This window comes from Lactuca serriola, chromosome 7, assembly GCF_051521515.1.
Source record: "Lactuca serriola cultivar US96UC23 chromosome 7, Lser_US96UC23_V15, whole genome shotgun sequence".
NCBI lineage: Eukaryota > Viridiplantae > Streptophyta > Magnoliopsida > Asterales > Asteraceae > Lactuca > Lactuca serriola.
This window is the reverse complement of record NC_136414.1, coordinates 104,733,864-104,750,292: the sequence shown is the minus strand read 5'-3', so window position 1 is coordinate 104,750,292 and position 16,429 is coordinate 104,733,864.

The window sequence follows — 16,429 nt, the reverse complement described above, 5'->3', positions numbered from 1 at the left end:
ATATATTATTCATTATATTATTCTCATAATATATTAATAATATTTACTCTCTCTTAATAAATCATCCTATCAAGTTGCTATGGTGAAGGCAACCCAAAAGGACCATGCACAATCGGGTCAAATACTTGTCTAATATAGTTGCAGCCTTAGACACTATTCCAACAGTCTCCCACTTGGATAAGTCTAGTAACTATATGCACAAGTACAATTCGGTTTGCAATCGTAGCTCTCAAAGACGCTGTCAACTCTGATCTAATCAATCTTGTCCTTTAGATAAGGGAACGTACAATCCTCTGTTAGATATCATGCTGACAATCCTATGGAATGGTTAGTCAAGCATTTAGGTTTCTCGATCTCTGATTTATTTGACATAGAACTTAATTGAACACATCAATTTAGTTCTGACCGGGCCCGGCACATAAGTCAAATCAAATCATCGAGCGGCCGAGATATCGCTTTTACCTTAAAAGTTACAGATAAACTTCGACTTATATGCATTTACTTATTCATTAACCAACTATACACAACAATACGTTTTATAACACCAAGTTACTGATGCGTTTTCGTATTATCAATGTACAATCAATTAACAAATAATAAATCATATATCTAGGTTTTAAGACTATATGATATTATCGTCTTGCGACCACCTTTTATATCGTATTCCATAAGGTGATTCCAGCAAGCGCGGGTTTATTCCAATGCTCAAAACTAGTTCATAAGCACTCATGAACGTTGCAGCAATCCTTTGCTATGTCTAACACCATTTAGACATTCTACACACCAATTCATGACAATCTTCATTCATATCTACTCCCAACATATGAACGATTGTGGACCATTTGAACAATTCGATTATTCCTAATAAACTCAATTATTCTGGAAGTCAAAACATGCAAAGTGAAACAATAGCTAAACAATTAACATAAGATAGTAACATTACTCATAAATAAAACTCCTTTATTTAATCATCAAATGTCAATTACATTTATCTATTACACGTTTCTAATACTATCTAATCTATGCTAATATCATCCTTCAGCCCAATACTCCTACCATGCTGCAAGTGCTTAACCCTACTCAGTCCCTTCGTAAGCGGATCTGCTGGGTTATCTTTTGATGATATCCTCTTCACTACGAGTTGTCCTTCTTCTACACGATGTCTAATGAAGTGATACTTTCTGTCGATATGTCTTGATCTACCATGATCCCTCGGTTCCTTGGTCAAGGCAACTGCACCTTCGTTATCATAGAAAATCTCCATTGGCTCCTTTATGGCAGGTACAACTCCAAGATCACCGATGAAGTTCTTTAGCCATATTGCCTCCTTCGACGCTTCGCTCGCTGCAATGTACTCTGATTCGCACGTTGAATCAGCTACGGTTTCCTGCTTGGAACTCTTCCATGTCACTGCTCCTCCATTTAGGGTAAAGACCCAGCCCGACTGCAAACGGTAGTTGTCCCTGTCGGTCTGAAAGCTGGCGTCACTATACCCTCGCACCTTCAAGTCATCACTCCCTCCGAGGACTAAGAACCATTCCTTCGTCCTCCGAAGGTACTTAAGGATGTTTTTCACCGCAATCCAATGTGCTTTGCCAGGATTCCCTTGATATCTGCTAACCATGCTCAAAGCGAAGGCTACATCAGGGCGAGTACAAGTCATAGCGTACATGATTGAGCCAACTGCGGAAGCGTATGGTACTCGGCTCATTTCTGCTATCTCAGCTTCGGTACTCGGACTTTGAGTCTTACTCAATTTGGCATTACTTTGTATCGGTAGTTCTCCCTTCTTTGAGTTTTCCATACTAAAACGTTTTAGTACCTTCTCTAAGTAAGTATTCTGACTAAGTCCAATTAGTCTCTTACTTCTTTCTCTTACTATCCTTATTCCCAAAATGTAAGAAGCCTCTCCGAGGTCCTTCATAGCGAAGCACTTCCCGAGCCAGGACTTAACCTCCTGCAGAGTCGGGATGTCGTTTCCTATGAGTAATATGTCATCGACATATAGAACGAGGAAGCTTACTATACTCCCACTGGCTTTGACATATACACAAGATTCGTCTTCGCTTCGTACAAATCCAAACTCTTTTACTTTCTCATCGAAGCAAAGATTCCATCTGCGAGACGCTTGCTTAAGTCCATAAATGGACTTCTCAAGCTTACACACTCTATTCGGATGCTTCGGATCCACAAACCCCTCTGGCTGAGCCATGTAAACATCCTCAGCCAACTTTTCGTTAAGGAAAGCGGTCTTGACATCCATTTGCCAAATCTCATAATCATGAAATGCGGCAATTGCTAGCATCACTCTAATAGATTTAATCTTCGCAACTGGTGAGAAGGTCTCATCATAGTCAACTCCGGGAGTTTGAGTAAAACCCTTCGCGACCAATCGCGCTTTATATGTGTGTACGTTCCCATCCACGTCGGTCTTCTTCTTGAAGATCCATTTGCACCCAACGGTCTTACGTTCGGGCACGTAATCAACCAAATTCCAAACTTGGTTATCATACATGGATTGAATCTCGCTATCCATTGCCTCTTTCCACTTTGCAGACTCCGGGCTTGCCATGGCTTCCTTATAGCTATTAGGTTCATCAAGGTTTACTAGTGTACCATCACTAATATACGTGTCCCCTTCGGTAGTAATATGAAAGCCATAAAACTGGGGATGAACTCTAACTCTATCGGAACGTCTAAGAGGTAAGGATTCGTCAATCGGTTCAACCGGAGTTTCCTCCTCGGGTTGAATGCCAGCGGTAGAGGTTCCTTCATCTATCGACTCTTGAATCTCTTCAAGTTCGATTTGCCTCCCACTGTCTCCTTGGCTCATGAGTTCTCGCTCTCGGAAAACTCATCTCCTCGCAACGAAGACAACATTGTCCTTCGGTCTATAGAAGAGATATCCAAAGGATGTTTGTGGGTAGCCGATGAAAATACATCGCTCACTTCGAGGTTCAAGCTTGTCGTGAGTATCTCGTCTTACGAAAGCCTCGCAACCCCAAACCTTGATATGTGCCAACGAGGGAGCTTTCCCTGTCCACATCTCGTGAGGTGTTTTGGCAACCTTCTTAGTAGGGACTCGGTTAAGGACATGGGCGGCAGTCTCTAAGGCATACCCCCAAAAAGAGATAGGTAGTGAAGCACGAATCATCATAGAGCGAACCATATCCAATAAGGTTCGATTACGCCTTTCTGCCACACCATTCAACTGCGGTGTCCTAGGAGGCGTCAATTGTGAAACTATTCCACACTCCTTTAGATAATCGTGGAATTCAAGACTTAGGTACTCTCCTCCTCGATCGGATCGAAGCATCTTGATTTTCCTGCCCAATTGATTCTCCACTTCATTCTTGAACTCTTTGAACTTTTCAAAGGTGTCTGACTTTTGCTTGATTAAGTAGATATACCCATATCTACTATAGTCATCGGTAAAAGTCACATAGAAGCGGTTCCCATCCTTCGTGGTTGATCTAAACGGTCCACATACATCGGTATGTATTAGGTCTAATAGACCCTCGCCCCTTTCACATGTACTCGTGAAGGGTGACTTAGTCATCTTTCCAAGCAAACAAGACTCACATGTGTCATCTTCCCTAAGGTCGAATGACTCCAACACTCCATCCTTTTGGAGTTGCGCTATGTGTTTCTTGTTGACATGTCCAAGACGACAATGCCACAAGGATGCTTTATCCATACTAGTGGAAGAATCAATATTCAAAACATCATTTCCTAAGTTATCAACAATCATAACAGTTTCATATATTCCATTACATGGTATAGCTTCAAAGTAAAAGACACCATTTAGATAAGCCAAAATAGAACCATTCTCATTATTAAAAGAAAATCTAAATCCTTGTCTATATAAACCATGAAATGAAATGACGTTTCTAGCCATTTCTGGCGAATAGCAACAATTGTTCAAATCTAAAACCAAACTATTCCTAAGCACTAAAGAATACACTCCACTCTTGGTCACAGGCGACGATCTTCTGTTCCCCATGATTAGATTGATCCTTCCTTGCTCCACATCCCTACTTCTTCTTAGTCCCTGCACATTAGAACAAATGTGATAACCACAACCGGTATCAAGAACCCAAGAAATAGCATGATTAGAATCGTTAGATTTGATTGTGTATATACCTGCGAAAGATGGCTTGATCTTTCCTTCTTTGATCGCTTGCAGGTAATCCGGGCAGCTTCTCTTCCAATGTCCTATCTTGTGGCAGTGGTGGCACTCTGCCTCCTTTGGGTTAGAGCAGGGCTTAGCGGGATCAACTTTGGTCCCACTAGAAGAGGCACCATCTCGGGCTTTCACCTTGCGATAGTTCTTCGATGAAGCTTTCCTCTTCTTTCCCTTCCCTTGACCAATAGCCAAGACAGGAGTAGCGGACGGATTGGGAGTAGGTGCAACAGACTTGTCCTTGAAGTTGCTCTCAGCGACCCTCAAGAGACCTTGGAGTTTGCTTAGGGTGACCTATTCTTTGTTCATGTGGTAGGTCATCCTAAATTGGTTGTACATCGGAGGCAAAGAGTGAAGCACCATGTCGATTGCCAAGTCCTCACCGAAGTCAACATTTAACTTGCGAAGGCGGTCGACATACCTTTGCATCTTTTGCAGGTGCACGGTAAGAGATTCTCCATGACCCATCTTCGCGGAAATCATGTTGGTGAAAATCTCATAATGCTCTTGTCTCGCGTTTTGATGGTATCTCTCCAATAAGTCTTGGTGCATCTCGTACGGGTACATGTCCTCGTAGGACTTTTGGAATTCGGAGTTCATGGTGGCGATCATGATGCAATGTACCTTTGTTGCATCTCGCTCATGAGTTTCAAAGGCGGTGATTTCGGCGGGAGTTGCAACTTCGGGGTTGATTTTCTCGAGCTTCTCATCGAGGACATACTCCTTATCCTTATAGCGAGCAATGGTGCGAATGTATCTTATCCATTCGCTAAAGTTCGTTCCATCGAAGGTGACCTTTTGGCAAAGGCTCATCAACGTGAAAGAACTAGCAGCAGCGTTGTTAGCGTTCGACATCTACAATTAGAAAAAGGACAAAGATAGATTAGAATAAGAATCCCTAATTATCACCCAATAAGAAAAATTAGGGCTAGGATCCAACAATAACATTTACATACTAGAAAAGGGATGCCGTAATCTAACATGCAAATAAATTGAAGGTAAGTGAATGACGATTCACTAATTCTCCATTACAAAACTTAAACTATTAGTCCTAAGTGTTTTTGAGAATTCCTAGGTTCGGATGAGATTCATTGAAACTATTGAATGGCATGTTTAAATCTCGATATGCCCCTCTCGTTTGTGACTGGGATGCCGAGGATCACAAAGCGGGTGTGAATTACCATGCAAATTCACATGGTGCCTTCATTGTAACGATCACCTATTCGATGTGCCGGTAAACCACACACGCTCCATCGAACTATGATAAACAATGAATCACCCCTTGCCACCTTCGCTTAGAACCAATTAGTGTGCCGGTAAACCACACACGCTCCACTAACTTCTTAGCAAGGTGCAAAGTGTAATTTCATGGGATTGCATCAATTCACTTTTCCTAAAGTAACTAGGATTGGGAAATTTTAAAAATATGTGTAGTTACTTTATATTTCTTATTATACTTTTAATGAGAGGATGAGGTTGCCCTATCCTACCCGTTCGGCTAACGACCCTCCACCAATCAAGCAAGCGGTGGGTGTGAGTGTACACCCATTAAGCGCCATTTTATAGGCCGCAACCTTATACCCACCTTATAGATCGGCTTCGTGAATGAGACCTACTAACGGTAAGACTAGCATTTAGTTATACATATATATATATATATATATATATATATATTATTCTAGTAATATCATATTAGTATAGGGTTGTATTTTAAAACTTTTAAAATCTAGGGTTTGAAATTTAAGTTGTCTAAATTAAAAAACTTTTAATCACAAATATAAATTTCAAAACTTTAGGGTAGGTTTTAAACATTTAAAACATGGAGGATCAAATAACAAATAATTCCAATTAACAATTAATATCCTAATTATCTATATTTGATTTTATTCAAGATAATTACCAAAATAATTAAAATAATTAATTAATTATCATATAAGGAAATTAAATATTTTATTAGTTGATAAATACCTTTAATTAGATCAAGATAATAGTCATATATATCAAAAAATCGGATTTAGATTGATCAATTATGATTAAGGTAAGTTTCCATAAGATAATCATGAAAAAAATCCCGAATCTGGCCATTCCTGACGCCTGGACTCGCCGAGTGCACAAGGGGACTCGCCGAGTCAGGCCTACTCGCCGAGTCCACCTTGGGACTCGCCGAGTCAGTGACCCAGAAACCTAAAAATCGAATTTTGCAGGTTTGTTTCAGTTAATCAAGCAACAATTTAAAGAAAACCAAGCTAGGCTCTGATACCACTGATGGGTTTTAGCCATAAGAACTTTCCTATGTGCGCATGCAAAACCCTAATGCTTGGATCCAGGCTTTCTAATAAACATGCTTTGAATCCAAGTCTTCTAATGACTAAATAGGTTAAATAACAACATTGAAACAGATCTAGAATCATACCTTTGAGTTCCTTGTTGATCTTGAGGTCTTGGAGCTTTTAGAGTCACAAATGTCACTCCTCTAATGGCTTACAAACACCAATAGCAAGAAGAATGATTTAGGAGAGAGGAGAGGGGAGGAATTCGGCCAGGGTTCTCTTACTTTAGGAGAGGTATCGAATTCCCTATGCCATGGGGTCTATTTATACTTGTAGACTCCTTAAGGGTTACAACCTAAACCCTAATTGGATAATCTTCTCTTAAGGCTATCCAAATCCATTCCATAGATAAGCCTTTGGACGATTTTAGCTATCCTATATCTCATAGAATTCGTCCAAAGCATATCCCAATGGATTTACAGTCTAAAGTTTAACTATCAAACAATTGACAGTTTATACCCCTTTATTTAATTAATCTCTTTAAGTCACCAAATTAATTCTAATTAATTCTATGACTTATATTAATCAAATAACAAATATATTATTCATTATATTATTCTCATAATATATTAATAATATTTACTCTCTCTTAATAAATCATCCTATCAAGTTGCTATGGTGAAGGCAACCCAAAAGGACCATGCACAACCGGGTCAAATACTTGTCTAATATAGTTGCAGCCTTAGACACTATTCCAACACCTTTGTCATAAAAGGTTGTTATTGACATGGTCAAATTTAGGGGATGGTCCTAGTGAAGAAGCCCCTGTTTTTGAGAATGTAGAAACTATGGACCAACCCCCTAGTACATTACCTGAAACAATCTTGGAACAACCCCCTGTTACATTGAGTGAAACAGTTGATTCAAACCCTGCCTATATACCAAGAATTGAAAGCCCTTTGACTGAACCAATGATGGGAAGCACATGTCCTAATGTTGATGGTTGGGATGATACATTTGAATGGTGTGAACCTTTTGGTGGGACTCCTATGGAACAAGATGAACCAAATAGTGAAAAAGCAGGTGAAGACAGTCAAGCTAGTAAAGACATTCATGATAGTGAAGACAATGAAGATAGCGAAGACAGTCACGATAGTGATTACATAGTTGATGAAGATAATTTGTTAGATGATCCAGAGGTTGATATGAAGAACTTTCACCTCAACATTGACAAAGAGGTGGAGTGGGTTGGAAGTTTTCCTGATGATCGAGATGAAGCAGTAAAAGGTGATGAAGAATTAGAGGTTATAGACACTGAAGAATTAGTATATGCATCTTCATCAGATGAGGGTGAAGCTAGTAAAAAAAGGAAGAAGATAAGAGATTTACAAAGAACACATAAGAATGAAGCAGCTGCTGTCAAAGATCCATTTTACATCCACCAGACTTTTAGCACAGCCAAGGAAGTTAAACAACAAATTTATCTTCATTCCATACAAAGTAGAAGGGAGTTAGAGTTCGTCAAGAATGACAAAAACAGGATTAGAGTGGTTTGTAAAGGGACAATACCAAACCTTGGGATATTAGAAACAAGTGGGACCAGCAAAAGTAATGACAAAGTGGGACCAAATCAAAAGAAAAAGAAAGTGTGATGAGTTAAAATTAACTTGAAGATCGATTAGATCTTAAACAGGTAAATTAAAGAGCAAACAGCAAGAACACGAAAACAGTAAACAACTCAAGAATGGATCGAACAATGTCGAATGATTATAAACAATCCTCAGAAGAGCTCGATGAAGAACTACAACTGTAGAGGATTAAAAGGTTTACAGGAACGATGAAAGAAAGTATTCTGTAAGCTATCAATCGATCTATCAAAACATTAACCTAATATGCATGCAAGCATATTATTATATAGTAAACCCTACAAGCTCACGGTTGGACAGGCCCAAACCGGAGTGCAAAACTGGACTATAAACCGAGCCCAATGACGCAATACAAAATAATTCCTACGCTACCCAACAATCTCCCCCTTTGCGTCAATTGGAGTGAGACCATTACTTCTTGCTTGGGCCAGCAGCAACAGGAACCTTCTTCTTTACAGTCTGAAACAGACGAGAGATAAGAGCAAGTATCGTCTGTCTGAATCGGATGTACCACTAAATCATATCGTTGAAGTATTTGATATCATCCACTGTATTCTCTTTACATCGATGGATGATCTCCAGCACATGCTCTAGACAAGCAGTGGTATAAAGATGTTTATCCGCTAAGGCAAAGAGACATTTCTGTCCTTCAGCCCTAGTGAACATGACCGAATTACGCCTTGGGTCAATCTTTCCCATCTTCATCTGATTGAGATCACTGGCCGAGCCAACAGGAGAGATCTTCGGTTTCTTCTTGAAGACATTGGCAATCTCCTGATCCATCAGTGCTACCTCCATGATATAACATACCAACATCCTTTTGAGATGGTCTATGATCGGACCATATTCAACTTCATTCGTCAAGAGGATGTTGTGCAAAACGATCCAGTCATGGGGGTTGAGGTTCGGTAGATCTGCTAAGGATATAAGATGTTCGGTTCTTGCAGACCCTCGAATCACCCTGAACCGAACGTTGATGAATCTACCTTCGGTATATGGCTTCAAAACCCGAATGTTAACGATCTTCTGAGCGCTTCATGTTTGATACTGTGGTTGAGCGGCCTTCAGATAGAACTCGATTAATTCCCGATCAACCTCCGGATGAGGATGAGGAACTTCAAAAACGTTGGAGAAGGCGTGGAAGATAAACGCCTTTCGAGTTAGGGGCTACTCGAACTGCGAGTCGACAGAATTGTAGCAGTCGAAGGAGATCACCGGTTCGAGCCATAGGATGCTCGGAGTATCGATAGCCTCCTTAATCATTCTCTCTCGAGTCCAAGCAGGGAAAAGAGTCTTCCTGCTCTCGAGGAGATCGTGGGCTTCTTTCTTCTTGCGTTCAGCTTCTTCAGCTTCTCGCGCCACACGAATGTTGTTATTATCAACATTGCGACTATTTTTGCGTTTCAGCAAGTCAGCAATGGTTTCTTGATCATCTTCATCTTCTTCCTCAGCTATCTTCTTTCCTTTATCCTTCACACCCGAACCCGAAGTTTGACCAGTAGGAGGAGGTTCGGTTGTGTGAGCAGCTTTTGAGGAAGGAGGTGGTTTCGATCCAGACTTCACTTCTCCCCCTTGTTTCGGAGTGGACACGAAACTAGGTAGCACTTCTATTTTGCTGAGGAGGTCCAGGGCAGGAGCAAGTTTTTCAGCAAGGGTTCGCCTCATCGAATGATTGAGAATCGGATCGTGTGCTTCCAGGATGTTGGATAGGGCAGAGTGTACATCCGAAACACATGTTTTGATAACCTCCTGTTCGGATCGAAGAGCTTCAATTTGTTGCTGAGAGTTGGAAAGTTGAGTGCTCTTGACCTTGAGGGCGGTGGTTTTGTTTGCAAGAGCGTCCATCAACGAGTTTTCTGCAGCGAGATCCTCTTGGAGTTTAGAGAGGCGCTCGTCAATGGAGGCACGAAGGGCCGAGTTGTCGTCACTGATTGATTGGCGAAGGGTAGCGAACGACTTCAACTCCGTGGAGACGAACGTGGCCAATTGTTGAACGATTGGTTCCAACGTTGTCTTTGTGGCATCGGCACTCTCCTGTAAGGACTTTAACAGGGAAGAGGCGTCAGAGAATAGTTTATCGACTTTTTCGGTCGTAGCCTCACATGCTTTCGTCGAGGCGTCAATGGCAGTAGTGGCTGAAGCGACGGAATCATGCTGAACCCGGGAAAAGGAATCAACGATCTTTTGAAGAGCAGCTTCAGAGAGAGAGGATTGAGAATTGGAGGATGAAGCAATAAGCAGGTCAACCTTCTCATGCAGCTCCTTAAGATGCTTCTTTGTTACTGGAGCTTCGTCATCGTCGTCGCTTTGGACCTGAAACGGACTGTAGTAGACCGAATCGAAGGTCATATTTTCCCCTCCAAGGAAAGGGTTATCTCCGTCAGAGGCATGACCAGGAGATGGGGGTGGTGGTGAAGCTGGTGGTGTTGTGGTATGGGTAGGTTCAGGTTGAGTTTGAGTGTGGGTAGGTTCAGGTGGTTGTTGGGTTTCGGTTGTGTTTCTGGTTTCGGTTACTGGTGGTGGTTCGGTTGCATCGGTATGAACCCCCGTATCAGATACGTTGGTTGTAACCTTTGCAGTAGTTGTTGTTGTTGTATCAGTGAAAATGGGTGGTGGTATAGGGAAAAAGGTTGGAGGAATGGTGGTAGTTGGGGTTATGGTGGGAATAGAAGTGGGAATTGTTTGAGTGGGAGAGGGAATTGGCGAGTTATGGATTTCCATGTCAGGGGTAGGTGATCTGGGTGGGGTATTGCCTCTTGGAGGGGTTTCACCTCTTTGAGAGCCGTCCGAATCCGAACTCTCACCTTCCGACTCACTGGAAGAGGAGGCGATTATCAGCTTTCGCTTCGGTTGAGTCTTGCGCCTCTTCTGCTGAGGGGACTGAGCAGGTTTAGTAGCCTTCCTCTTTTTGGGAGAAGGGCCTTTAGCCCCTTTCGCCACTTGCTTTCCTTTTTCTGCCTTTTTGCCTCTTGAAACAGGCTTATCGGCATCATGTATAGATTAGAGCATCTCCTGTGTGAGCTCCCTTGGTCCAGACTGCTTGAACTCCTTGATAGTTCGGATGATCCTGCTGTCAGATGGAACATCGCCGTACATGGTCTCCGGGATGGAGCCAATGAAAGAAAACCTCGATGCATCTGAGACGATAATCTTCGTGGTATGGAATGTACCAATCGAAGACATCGATGCACCGGCAGCAGTTGGGACATCTTGCTTATCCATCGCCCATTTAGTAACGATGGTCCACAACCTGGCATACGACACCTCAGAATGTCGTGATGAGGATGATAAACTCTAGATGAGTTGTTGCCATAGAACCAACCCATAATCAACGTTGACGCCGTTGTAAGCGCCATACATGATTGAGATAAAGAGCCGACTAGAGCCGTCTGAACCTGAGCTCCGTTCTGAAAGACCCTTGAAGAGGACAGTGAACTTACCGTTCCACTGTGGCGGCAAACATGACTTTTTAAACTTCGCGACGGAGGTGAGCGTCTCTGTGTACCCCATATTGTAGAACATATTGTAGAGGTGCCCAATCGGAATCGTCTCCGGATTAACCCTGGAAGGGTCAGCAGCAAACCCTAGCAATGAGCCAAATCGTTGCCTGGAAATCGAGGCTTTGTGATCAGCAACCTCGAAGAAGATTCTATCGACTGCTTTGTCATAATGTGCAGTCGCATAGAGCTGCGATAATATCTCCATGGGCACTGTTTCCACCCGTGAAAGTGCAGGAGCGATAGGGGAATACTTCAGGCACTCGATAATCGTGAAGATATAGGAATCGTACGCCTGAGGGGTTAAATCGATCACCAAACACTGTTGAGGGCGAATGGGAAGGATGTGGGAAGTAGCGTGAACTGACGATGATTCTGCCATTGTTGAAGTGGGGAAGAAGATGATGAACAATTAGGTTTTCAGGGAATTTTTGCTCTCTTGGAAATTTGGATGCGGTAAAGAGGTAAAAGGGAGATGAGGTCGCCTTTTATAGCTGTTTGCAGGAGAGAGAAAAATCTGTTCAAATCTTCTATCGAATTACGAAAGGTTTTCTCCGGAATAGGCTTGATACGTGACAGTTAAGGTATGCAATGAACTCACATGAGAGAGAATGTCAGATTCCTTGGAACACGCCATCCAACAAGCGCCGTTTCTGAAGAAACCGTTTCAAATCCACATGCGCCTTTATGTGCCAGAGAGGAATCACTTCAAATTCGCACACGCGTCCACAGTGTCAGTTAAGGAATGGACGTTTCATTTTCGCATGCGTCCCCGATTTACCGCCGTTTGAAATGCAATCCATTAGAGAGGAATCGTTTCATTTTCGCGCCTTTATGTGCCTGAGCCAGCAACCCTTCATCTTATCCTTGTAACGACATTTTTTGAATGATACGCCCACGTGGATTAATTATGACCACGTCTTTTAATTAACCACCAATTCAATAAAACAGCCTGTAATTATTAGTACCAGAATTTTGGAAAATCAAAGATTTTCGTGCTAAGGGTGTAAAAAGAAAAGAAATAAAGCAAATCTTTTTGGGAATAATTGTGATGTCATTTAAGACACGAAACAAATGATCCCGGACACGAATCTCTTCCTTCAAAGTCAAGAGAGACCTTAAAGTGTTAGTGTGGTTTCCCGTTGAATAACGATCAAACACTTATTAAGAAGTGTTGAAGGGCTTCTTTTAATTAGGCTCCTTAGGGTGGCTTTAGCTTTGATTCAATAGTTCAATCTCGATATAAGATAGAAAGTGAACAAAGTACTTGTGAGACCGGTGTGGTCTGTTGAACAAGTAGGCTTGGAATAAGTTTAAAGTGGCTTGGAAAATATAAAATCTCAAAAAAAAAAATAAAATGGATCCCAAGGGAAGAAATGTTATGGTGTGTAACAATTTCATAGGAATCACACAAAAGAAAAACTTGAGATTTTATGAGGACACGTCCGTCAATTCATTAGTGAAAACTTGATCAAATTAGTTGATCACCGTCAATTCAGATTTGGTTTTGAATTTTGGGTTTCACTCAGCTCGTAGTGGCAGGAAACTAAGAGCATAAACACAGTTTTTGTGTAACCATAAACCTCAGTGGTAATTTCTGAGAGTCTCAAGGGTTACATTGATGAAACGAATGTAATGGAGAAAGTAATGGAGATGGTGTGAGAAATCAAATTACCTCTGCTATAAACGAAGGACCAAGCAGAAAACTCTTATCTCATGTGAGAAGAGAGTTAGGTAGCACTTGATTAGAATAAATGTGATAGCCTAATTGGGAAGACAAGGTTTGTGTATACCAAGTCATTAAGGCTGTTATTCAAAATCTGATGAGACTTTGGTCACATACAACAACATGCTTCTAGGGACACTTAACTAATTCATTAAAAAATTTCCCCATAATCGAACGAACACTCATATAAAATGAAAGACTAAAAAGTAAATAAAGAACAAAATATTTTTGGAATTTTGGATATATAAAAAAAATTAAAAATAACAAAGTAAAAAAATAAGACTCAGAAAGAAATTAAAAGGAGTTAAAAAAAACTTTGGAAAAATTAGAAACCGAACCCGAGCGTTCGGTTGGTGTCGGTTGAGAAAAATTCTGAAAAACCGAACCCGAGCGTTCGGTTTTGAAAAATTTTGGAAAACCGAACCTGAGCGTTCGGTTGGTTTCGGTTTTGAAAAATTTTAGAAAACCGAACCCGAGCGTTCGGTTGGTTTCGGTTTTGAAAAATTTTGGAAAACCAAGAAATTTTGACATTCAAGTAGGTAATACTTTTAGACGAATAGATAAACAACTTTGTACAAGAAATTTACAACCAAGAAAACTACCTTTGAAATGATGAGCGAGTGCAGATGATGCAACCGAATCCGAACGTTCGGTCAATTTCGCTTCTTACGTTTGAGATCGAGAGGTAGTTTGTGGTACTGATTCTGATTCCGTCATACCTAGCCCTTGTAGAATTTTGTTGAATGAGACTTCAGGAAGGGCTTTAGTAAAGACATCAGCCAGTTGATCAGTGGTTCTAACAAAGTGTACTTCAACGTTTCCATCTTCCACATGATCTTTGATGAAGTGATACCTCAGTGCTATGTGTTTGGTTTTGGAGTGTTGCACTGGGTTATGACAGATCCTAATTGCACTTTCAGAGTCGCAATATAGTGGGATCTTTTTCATATTGAGTCCATAGTCTCTGAGTTGACTCTGGATCCAAATCACTTGAGAGGTGCAGGATGCAGCTGCAATGTATTCAGCTTCTGCAGTGGACAAAGACACGCACGTTTGTTTCTTTGACTGCCAACTAACCAACTTCCCGTCAAGGAATTGGCAGCCACCAGTTGTGCTTTTCCTGTCGAGTCCACAACCTCCAAGGTCTGCATCAGAATAGGCTTGAACGAAGAAGCCTGAGTTGGAAGGATACCATAGACCTAGAGAGGTGGTTCGCTTGAGATAGCGTAGAATGTTCTTCACTGTAAGCATGTGAGGTTCGCGTGGATTTGCCTGAAATCGAGCACAGTAACAAACAAAAAACATTATGTCAGGCCTGCTAGCAGTGAGATACATTAGTGAGCCTATCATCTGTCAATAAAGCGTAATATCAACAGCCGGTTTGTCCAGGGATGGGGTGAGCTTGGTGCCGAACGCCATTGGAACTTTGACTTTGGAATCTCCCATCATGCCAAACTTTTCTAGGAGAGTCTTCGTGTAAGCTTCCTGATTGATAAAGATACCTTCGGGTCCCTATCTAATATTTAAACCAAGGAAAAAGTTAATAGGACCCATTGAGCTCATTTCAAATTTAGTCTCCATCAGCTTTCTGAATTCAGCTGTTAGGCTAGGATTCGTGGAGCCAAAGATGATATCATCGACATAAATTTGAACGATCATAAGGTGGTTACCTTCCTTCTTGCGAAAGAAGGTTGGGTCAACCGAACCTTGTTTGAATTCGGACATCTTTAAGAATTTAGTCAGCGTTTCATACCAGGCTCTCGGAGCTTGTTTCAGTCCATACACGACTTTATCCAAAATATAACAATGATTAGGATACCTTTCATTTACGAAGCCAGGAGGTTGTTCCACATACACAGTTTCTTCGAGTTCACCATTGAGAAATGCACACTTGACGTCCATTTGGTAAACCTCAAAGTTTTTGTGGGCAGCATAGGCTAGAAAAATTCTTACAGATTCCAGCCTAGCTACAGGAGCGAACGTCTCTTCATAATCAATCCCTTCCTCCTGACAATATCCCTTCACAACCAGACGAGCTTTGTTTCAAATTACGTTTCCTTCCTTGTCCATTTTGTTCCTAAAGACCCATTTAAGACCAACAACCGAGGCATCTGGAGGAGTTGGAATAAGACGCCAGACTTTGTTCCTCTCGAATTCGTTCAGTTCATCTTGCATAGCTTGAACCCAATCGGAGTGATTAAGAGCAGTATTAACTGTCTTCGGTTCAACTTTTGATACGAATGAGTTAAACATGCATAATTCAACTTTGGAAAATAAGGATGTTTGTTTTGCCTTAAGTTGTGATCGAGTCAGAACCTTTTCAGAGACATCACCAACAACTTGAGAGATAGGATGATCTCTGGTCCATTTGGTGAGAGGTGGGTAGTTTGGATCAAAGGTTGGATCTAATTCAGCATGTATCATTTCTTCTGGTTCGGACTGGCTTTCATAGTCGTAAGACATATCAGCATGCTCCCCCTCGATAGATGAGCTTTCAGGAATGTTTTGAGCTTCAGAGGTTTCTTGAGGTGTGGAGCTATCAGGCGTTGATGCACCTTCGGATGGTGTGGCACTTTCGGTTGGTGAAGTGTTTTCGGTTGGCAAAGTGCTTGGCTCCCCCTCAACTTGTGAGCTTGGCTGGGATGATGGTGGATTCTCCCCCTCGACTGAAGCATCGTGTGGTGGAGAATCTTCAGAGCCAGATACTCCTTCATTCATTCTCCTGGCAGCTTCTTCGACAATATGCTTCATGTGATCAACTTTGTTGTCTGCTGCGCCTGCTTCTGAGAGAGTGGCTTTCTCTGGTTCATCAAAGAGCTCCATGAACTTCTCGAATAGATTAGCGATCGAGATTGTGACTTGGCCTGTTTGAGGAAAAATTTCTCCAGCTATATCTTTGTTGTCCTTTAGCTTTTTGACACAGCTATCATCGAAAGTTACGTAATAAGTCTCTTCGATTTTCCTCGAACGCTTGTTTAATACTCTGTACGCTTTAGAAGTGAGAGAATAGCCCAGAAATATTCCTTCGTCGTCTTTGACATCAAACTTGTTTCGGTGTTCTTTGGTATTGAAAATGAAACACCTTGAACCGAACACATGGAAAAACT